Raw genomic sequence first — 10,038 nt, forward strand, 5'->3', positions numbered from 1 at the left:
CAATCATTCGGCCAAAGGAAATATTGCAAATGATTCGATGATTTTTTTTAGTATTAAAGTCATGGAGATTCAGTTGCATGGTACGATATGCTTGGTTTAGCACAAACCAAATGACACATTTGAGCATATCTCTTGAATTGGTGATGGTTTATTGACGGAGCTACAAACAAAATATGTTTTCTTATGCTTTTGTTACTTCTTGATTTTTGACTGCAGCAGAACACCTCATCACTGCATACTTGTCATTCTATGTTGATTCTTTTAACAATGCTGAAGATGAGGTAACCATCTGCAGCAAGGGTAACAATGTTATAGATGCTATTTTAGTTGACCAAACTCTTTAAGGGAAAAATGAAAAAAAAGAAGCTCCTGCCTTTCTGTTCGCTGATTTTCTGGTTTGCCATTTGTTAACTGAGTTGGGCATTGGATTCATTCTCTCATCAGTGACGATTGCTGGTCCATAGAAACTTGGGTAACCGCTCTGAGGAACCAATCACAAGAATTTTATGGTTCACAGGAATTTTACAGTGCTCTGACGCTTGCAGAGAAACAAATGTTTGATGCTGCAAATACTCCTTGAATATGAAGAAATTGATGCAAGGTCCATCAAAGCAGTATCTAGTAATATCAAGATCTGGAAGAAATTGTATACACTTATTGCTAATTAGAACCTCAAATGAACACTAAAAATTAGAAAAGAGGACCCAGAAGGGAAGTGCAGGGTCCAAGTGTGCTTCCAAAAACCACCTATCTATGTATGTAGCACTGATCAACGCTGTGATGTTTAGCGTTTGAACAAAAAGAGACCAGAAATACAGGCATGCATGATGGCCAAAAGTGAAATGAGGGAAACTGCACTGATGAAGCAACACATAAATCATTACTAGTGTATAACTGCGCTATGCGGCAGGATTTACCTTGCATCAAAATAAAAATTTAAAATATTTTATTAATATATAATTTTTTTATATAATATAATATATAATATTTTTATTAGTCGGTGAATTACGTTCTTATTAATCTTCATCTAACATAATTTATTTATCTAAATTAAAAATATGAATACCAAAAAATTTTGTTAGTATTAATAAATTGAGTTCCATAACAAAATATAAATCAAAATGATTAAAAAAATAATTCATAATTTTAAATATTAAATATTTTATATTTAAATATTAAATATTTTTATTTTTAAAAATCTATATTGATTCTATTTGCGCATTCTAGAAACATGCAATCATTTAATGTAAAATAATAATGCTTAATGGTACAATAAATAACTACATACATCATGTATAAGACATCAAGTAGCATCTTTATCTAAAACTTCATTTTTGATTTTAAAATTTTATTTAAAATTATCTTCAAAATAGTAATAGATTTTTTAAACAACTGACACTAAAATAATAAAATAATAATGACAGAATTATCTCAATCGCTCGAAGCTTTCCATCCGATTGAGATGAATCTAAACTTTCCTATTTAGCTACTCAAAGCCTCCCACCAAGTTGATACTCTTGCGAATGAAAAAAATGAACGAGAAAAGTAAAAAAAAAATAAGAAAAAAATATACAAAAAATCAATAAAAATAAAAAAAATAAAAAGATAAATTCTTTTCTTGCATTGATTTAAAATTTATTTTAGTACAAACCAAATACTATAAAAATAGTAATATATTTTTGAAACATAATAAAAAATCAATAATCAAAAAAAGATAATAAGATTCACGGTCTTATCTGGTCGGTGCGATCAATAACTTCACTACATTGTATTGAACCTCGATTTCGTATATTGATTTAAATAATTCTAATTTCTTTATAATTTTTTTTCAAATTTTTTTCTGATTAAATTTAATAATATTTATTTATGAAATTATAATTAAGAGACAACTAACTGAAAATAAATCCTAAATATAATTTAAAATATTTATAGGACTATAAACTAAAATTACTAAAAATATCTTAAAAAATTTAAAATTGGATATATATATATATATATATATATATATATATATATATTTTAAACCGATCTAATATCATATACATCATGTCTATTTAGAATAATATTTTATTTTGATCTAAAAATTTATTTAAATGATGTTAAAAAGTTAAATATAATAAGAAGAAAAAAATCATCTAAATGATCAAATACTCCACTATTAAGTAATATGAACAAACATAACTAAATCAACAAAATCACATAAGAACATGAAAAAAAAATCACTCAATTAATTTACTCTAATAATAAGTGATATAATATAATAAATTTTTATAAAATAAATAAGACAATGCTGTTTGATCTAATAGAATTAGCGGCCGTCCATCATGTCCATGAAAATAAAAAAATCTTAAATAAAAATTAATATTAATATTATTCTTATCAGTCTGTATTAAATATGTCTTAAATCTTGCTTACCAAGAGATTTATAATTAAATACCAACAACATAGAATAAATAACAAAATAAGTGCAGCTATAAAATATAAAAAGATAATTACAATAACAATCGATATAAAATAAAATGATACCATAAGTTAAATTTAGAAAATATCCTAACAAATATACCAATAATAAGATAATTATAATAACAATTAATATAAAATAAGACGATATTATAAGTTAAATTTAGAAAACATTCTAACAAACATACCAACAATAAGGCAATAAAATTATTCATTATACTATAAAATACGAAAAGATAATTATAATAACAATCAATATAAAATAAGACAATACTTTTTGATCTAATCCGATGGATCAATTCAGATCTCAAAACATATTATTTTTAAAAAATAATAAAAATATTATTTTTAAAAAATAAATTAATATGTTATTATTTTTAAAATTAAAAAATAATAAGTTATTATTTTTAAATAATAATAAATTAGTATTTGAAAAATAATACATTATTATGTCACCTAAAAACATGAAAAAAACACTCGATTTACTTACTCTAATAATAATATAATATAATATAATAAAATTAAAAATTTTATAATTATTTAAATTATTAATAAACTAATGTGGAGTAAAATATAACAAATACCTTTTTAAAGATACACACTTAATAGATGGATCTAAAACTATAAAATCATCCAAAAAAATTATAACTCATTTTTTTCTAACAAAAAAATATATCTATACCATAAATATTATTTTTATTGTTGAAAAGTCCATTGAGATAGTAGGAAAACTTATAACTTTAAAATTAAATTTATACTAATAAATTTTTCTATCATTATTTAATTATCTTCAAACTGTTCAATCTAAAAATCAAATTAACACCAACACAATAATAATTTTTTTAATTACCAAATAACAGTAAAAAATAATATATAAAAAATAATAGGTTTCAATAAATTTTATTGAGAGGAGGAGAAAAAGTTATCTTATCTGCTCCAAGCCTCCCATCCGATTGAGATGAATCTAAATTTTTCTGTTCAGCCACTCCGAACCTCCTATCCAATTGAGACTTCTACGAATGAAAAAAATAAAAAAAATTTAAAAATTTTAAAAAAATCAATAAAAATAAAGAAAAGGTGAAAAAATTAAAAGGTAAGATATCTTTTTGTATAGATTTAAAATTTATTTTTTCACAAACCAAACGCTATAAAAATAATAATATATTTTTGAAATATAATAAAAAAATTAATTATAAAAATGATAATAAGATTTACAGTCTTATTTCTAAGTGCAGTCGATAACTTCGTTGTGTTATATTGAACCTCAAATTTATATATCAAACCTCAACTTCATTATGCTATATTGAACTCTGCTCCTAGAATCTAGAAGCTGTCAGATTCGCACCGACGTCATTTCATTAAGCTAATGAACAAATACAAAATATGATGAATGATCAAACTAACTAACAAAAAAGAAAAAGATATGCAACTTACTTTTCATGTCTCAATTCTCTGAATTTCTTCTCGAGCAAACTGATGAAATAATAAAAAATTAATAATTAAAAAAAATAATCAGTAAGAAATAATATCACTAACCATATCTTACTTTGATCGAGAGAGTTTGTAGCCAGACAAGATCAGATAATTTTTTTTATTTCTCATCAATATCATATAGTTTTTAACACCATATGAGAAATCTAATTTGATTTCTTATCAACTATATAGGAGGGTTATTGTTTTAGTAACAACAGCCTTCCGCTCCTTGTTTTATAACATCATTTGAGAGGAGGATCGACTGGAGGGTCCAAACACAGTTGCTGTCGCGATGCAGTAGCCTTACTGTCTCAAAAAGAAATTTCGAAGCACGATTGTTGCTGTGGTGCAGCAGCCTTCCAATGTCCATAAACTTGGACAGAGGTTGCTGCTGGAATTTACCAGCCATCCATCATGTACATAAAATATACTTTATTATTATTTAAAAATAATATATTAAATTATTATTAATAATAAAATAATAATATTTTTTTCTTTTTTTCCTCTCCTCTTCTAATATTTTTTTTTTTTCTTTTCTCCCTTCTCTTCCTCCAGTTGGCCACCCCCTCCTCATAAGGCCCAGATCAATGCCGTCCACGCCACCCTCGCCGCAGTCCCATCCCATTGCCATCTGTGCCGCACCAGCCATCCGTGCTGCATCTGGCTCAGCACGACACCAAACCCCTTCTCCCCGGCTCCTACCCCTCTCCCCAAAAAAAAGGCCACTCACTGGCCATCCTGTCATATAGCTCCGCATCCTTATCTTAATGATAAGAGAGCCCTATGAATTGAAAATTTGGTAGCCAAATCAAAAATCTCCTAAACCTACAGCCCCATAAATTGAAAATTTGGTAGCCAATGAAGAATTTTTTAGATCAAAAATCCCCAAAACCTACAAAATATTATGCTTCTGCCAAGATTAAGCTCTCAAAAATAAAAGGGGCCAACTAACACCGCCACAACTCGCACAAAATTCCATACGAAAAAAACAATCGGAAACCCCCCTAAATCTCTCTCAAATGCTCTCCTTTCCCGCATCTCTCTGAAAAAGATAATGACACTATTAAATTAATCATAACCCAAACTCGTCTCAAGAGTAGTTTATCATTCATGCATCAGACTGGTATATTAAAACCAGAACTTCAACAACAACGAAACAATCCAATCCTTCAAATAATGAATACAATATGAATAAAAATATAAAGATAATATTAACTATCCAGCTCAAGTTACCTTCCACAACTCCATATTCAGTGTTCACAAACAAAGTCTCCAATTCGAACGAATAAAAACCCACTCATGCATTTAAATAGATATATATTTAGAATAAATTAGCATCAACTGGGGAAAAAAAACTATTTTTTAAATCCACCAACCCCACAGGCTTTCTTTTTTCTTTCACTAAAAAAAAAAAAAGAAAAAGAGTAAATGGCTCGAAGGAACGTACCAAACTCCGGGCTCCTAAGACCTGCTCCCGAGTCCACCACCTTGCCCTTGAAATCGAATCCACCAACTGAGATCTGACCATTCAAAGGCTTCTCTTTGGCAGGGGAGGGAATGAAGAATCTCTTGGCCTGGGAGCCTAAACCCAGTCGAAATCCCATGGCGGAGTCCGGATTCTTCTGAACCGAAGCGCAATAACCCATCTTTATACCTCTGCTCAGCTCGCGGTCTCAAAGCACTGATTTTTCCACCGTTAGAAGAGTGGGAAGAGAGAGTGTGTGAGCGATGGAGAGAGGGAACGCAAAAACGAAGTGCAAAAAATAAAAAAAAAAGAGTTTTTACGGAAAGATAATAGATTCTACGTGGATTAAAGAAGGTCTGGGAGGCGAGGGAGGAGATGGGAGGGGCGACAGTGGCGCTGGGGGCAGCGGTGGGTGGTGAGGGGCGGCAGATCTTGATGTTCTGGAGTGCATCGACCGCGGAGGGGTTGGGTTGGTGTTGGGTTGAAGCCAGGGCAGGGCCGTGGGGTGCTGGAGGGAAGGATTGGGAGGACGCCATGGCCGGCCTCCAGGTTTAGATAGAGAGAGGGGAGGGGTGCGATCGGGATCTGCATTCGCCGAGAGAGAAGGGGAGTGGTGGTGGGGGGAACCGGAGGGGTAGGAGAAGGTTTTGGGAGCGGCGGCGTTGGTGGGTGAGAGAAGCGAAAAAAAAAAAAAAAAAGAGAGAAAACACTGCCAGAGAAAAAAGACGGAGGGAAGGAAACCACCTGAGGAGATCAGAGGGGGAGGGAGGCGACGGCGGAGACCGGCGGGAGGTGGCGGCGAGGAGAGCAGAGATGAGATCGGCATCTTCTTTTTTCGGAGATCTATGGGGCTCGACGCCGATGAAGATGGGGAGGAAGGCACCGACGGAGACTGACGGGCGGCGGCGGCGGCGGCGGGCGGCGGCTTTTTTTTTTCCTTTCCCCCTTCCCTTCCCTTCCTCCCGCCGCCTCCCCTTCCTTTCCCCTTCCCTTCCCTTCCCCCCTTCCCTTCCCTTCCTCCCATCCCCGCCGCGACCCCACCCACCATCGTCTGCGCCGCACCCACCGTCCGCGCTGCATCCGGCTCTACGCGACCACCAAACCACCTCCCCTCCCCCGGCTCCGGCGCCACCAACCCCCCTCGCCTCCCTCCCCGGCCCCGGGCACCTCCCACGTCTCCCCCACCCCCTCCAATCTCCTTCAGATGAAAAAAAAAAATCTAGGGGGAGGAAAGTACCTGCGAGACCAGCGAGAGGTGGCGGCAACGAGAGCAGGGCCGGCACCGATGGCGATGGGAGGAAGGCGTTCGAAAAAAAAAAAAAAAAAAAAAAAAAAAGAAGAAGAAGAAAAGAAAAGAAAAGAAAAGAAAAAACATCGGAGAGCCCAGGGCCCCTCTCGGATTCACGACACGCGGCATGCTAAAATATTGACGCACATAGTACTCTCGTGCTGGAAGAGGCCACGACTCTCCTTCCATGTATCCTATAGATTTAAACTTTTTTTGAATTCAAGAAAAAAAAAAAATATTAACATGTAACAATGGTCGAGACCAAGAAAAATGAGCCCATGGAATAGCAACTGCCATGAGGTAATGCAAATGTAGCATTGATAAATTCTTTATGCATCATGGATAGTATAAAAAATTTAATATAAAATATATTATTTTATATAATTGATCTACGTTATCATCATTCTTTAATGCACATTTAATATCTACAGTTTTACTTTTTGATCTAAAAATTTTATATGACAAAAAAATTCTGACTCTTTAAAAAAAAATTATGACATCTTGTGATATATTATGACTTCTTACATATAAGATATCATAATATGATTCAAAAAATTATGATATTCTGTGGTATATTATAGCATCCTGCATCAAATTATGTCTTTCTGAATCTAGGATATCATAATATGGTTCAGAATGTCATAATATAAAAATGATATTTTTGTTCAATCATTTTTCATTGTGTATTTAATATCTGCAGTTTTACTTTTTCGTTTGAAATTTTAAATGATAAAAATATTTCTATTTTTTGAAAAAAAATATGACATCCTGTGACATATTATGACATCCTGCGTCAAAATTATGACTTCCTGCATGCAGGATATCATAATATGAACATAAAATATCATAATTTTTTAAAAAATAAAATATTTTTGTCATTCAAAATTTAAAAAAAAATAAAATTGTAAGTATTAAATATATGTTAAAAATTGACGGCTACGTAGATTAATTATATAAAGCGGTGAGAAACTTTAAACAGAATTGTTGATAAGAGGTGAATGGAATATTGAACACAAAGGTGAGACTGAAGTACCAAAACTACTAGGTTACTTTTCACTAGAAATGGGAAGAAGAAATCTTAACCAAAATTGATTTTACCTTCGGCTTTTCCATCCAGATTTCCTGAAGCAGGAGCTGTGGAAGCAAATTCGGGTGTGGCTTGTGAGGAAGTGGATCTCTCAAAATAGTTTAGAATAGGAAATGCTTAGAAGAGGGGAGGAAGTGGACCTCTCAAAATAAGTTTAGAATCGGAAATGCTTAGAAGAGAGGAGGAAGTGGACCTCTCAAAATAAGTTTAGCATCGGAAATGCTTAGAAGAGGGAACGGGAGCAAGTTCTTTTAAGAGATTCCCGGTGCCGGCTTAAGGGTAAGGCCACCAAAGCAAGGGCTTTAGGCCCCAATTTGTTTTAGGCCCCCAGGCCCCCTCCCTCTGCCATCCATTTGCACCACATCCAGCCATCCACCTACGGGCACGAGAAGATGAACGGCACTGGAGATAAAGACGGAGATGGCGAGACAGGAGATGAACGGGCACGGTCAGAGTCTCCATGCATCGGTTTTTTCTTTTATTCTTTTTTCTTTCCTGAGTTGCGACACATGTGGCAACTGGGACTGGCAATAGCGTGGTCAAAGAAATAATGCTGCATTGTTATTTTTTTTTATAAAAAGAAAGTTCAACTTGAATCGTGCTATGGATTCCTTCACTTTTAACAGCATCTTTTGAAACAATCATGCTAAATCTTTACTATTATAGATGGAGGCCACTTATCCCTACTTCAGCATACTACACACTTTTTGTTCAGATTCAAAGTTTGGCTGGGTTACTCAATTAATGTTCCTTTTCTAACGATTTTTATACCTTTTAGATCTACTATATTATTCATAGTTGTTGTTTCTTTTGTTTTCTTTTTACTTTTTGAACTTAGTCCTCTCCGTTTACTAATGTAAATGTTTGTATTGGGGCTATGTTCAGATGTTTTGTACATAGTATAATTTCTAAATAAACTCCTATAGCGTGTACAAAAAAGGCTTCATATTGGATATAATATGAAGGACAAACAGAAATATATGAAGGCTAATTCTTGTACTAAAGTTATATCATTTTTTAGAGTGGTACAATATATATATTCATTATTTTCTTCTTCTACTAAATGATAAAAAATTTTACACAATAATATATCTGATCTAACTCTTAAATCATTGTCACAAACACATTGAAAAATTGTATTGAAAGTGTTAAAGCAATAAGATTTCAAGCTCCACAAATAAAAAATATTTTATTAAAATTAGCAGAAATTAGTGAAAATTCTAAAACTAAAAGTGAAGCTAATTGCTTAGCAACATATGAGTTCGAAAATTTTGAGTTTTTGTTGGGTATGACTATTTGGTATAATATATTATTTGCTATTAACTTAGTTAGTAAAAATTTACAATAAAAAATATGCATATTGATGTTGCTATAGAATAACTAAAAGGTCTTCTTTCTATTTTTGAAAAATATAGAGAATATAGATTTACATCTACTATAATTTTTTTTTAAAAAAATTATATTTGAAATAAAAATAGAGCCTAAATTTTATGATAAATATATCATTTATACAAAGAAATAATTTGATGAGAATATTTATAATAAAATAATAAATTTTTTTGAAAAAATATTTAGAATTAATTATTTCTTATATATAGTAAATCAAGCAATTTTTTCACTCCAAAGAAAATTAGAACAATTTCAGATATATTGAAAATATATTTAGTTTTGTATTTAGCGATAAAAAATTGAAGTTATTAGACAATGATAGTTTGAAAGAATATTATCTTAATTTTGAATATTTCTTAAAATATAATAACTACTCTGATATTGATGATTTAGATTTATTTTCAGAGCTAAAAATTTAAAAAAAATATATACAAGTAAAAATAACAATCCAATGGACATACTCAATCATATAAAATGACTCGACTCTTTTTCAAATGCATATATTACTTTTAGAATAATATTAATAATTTTAATAAGTGTTGCTTCGGTAGAAAAAAAAATTTAAAATTAAAATTAATAAAATCTTACTTAAGATCAACAATATCTCAAAAAAGATTAAATAGATTCACTATATTATAAATTGAAAAAAAAAATATTAGAAGAACTTTATTATAAAAATTTAATTAAAAATTTTGCATCTCAAAAAGTTAGAAAAATAAAATTTCAGTAAAAAATTTACATAAAGTTTAATAAAAAAAATCATATTCTAGTATTTAGCTTTAGGCCTCCCAGTGTTGAGCCACCCCTGGAGATTCCAAGGCGGATAGGTAATTCTTGGTAACAAAGTGCTTGTAGATGTATTTAGTTATTTTTCTT

The 10,038-nt window shown here is 31.5% G+C and overlaps 1 long non-coding RNA gene across 8 annotated transcripts; it reads right to left on the bottom strand.

Annotated features, from left to right (window-relative positions):
* Window positions 1–12: 12 nt before the first annotated feature.
* On the bottom strand, window positions 13–6,626 carry LOC105060912 (uncharacterized). 8 transcript variants are annotated; one of them, XR_012136481.1, is made up of 5 exons: window positions 6,143–6,582; window positions 5,381–5,614; window positions 3,895–3,933; window positions 374–481; window positions 13–289 (listed from the first exon to the last, which is right to left on the bottom strand). It is a non-coding gene; the product is annotated as an uncharacterized lncRNA (long non-coding RNA). The 8 variants fall into 8 exon arrangements; XR_012136482.1 differs by lacking the exon at window positions 3,895–3,933 and having other exon boundaries at window positions 16–289; window positions 6,143–6,577; XR_003798534.2 differs by lacking the exons at window positions 13–289; window positions 374–481 and adding an exon at window positions 618–634 and having other exon boundaries at window positions 6,143–6,569.
* Between the last annotated feature and the right edge of the window lie 3,412 nt (window positions 6,627–10,038).

Source organism: Elaeis guineensis, chromosome 13 (assembly GCF_000442705.2).
Source record: "Elaeis guineensis isolate ETL-2024a chromosome 13, EG11, whole genome shotgun sequence".
NCBI lineage: Eukaryota > Viridiplantae > Streptophyta > Magnoliopsida > Arecales > Arecaceae > Elaeis > Elaeis guineensis.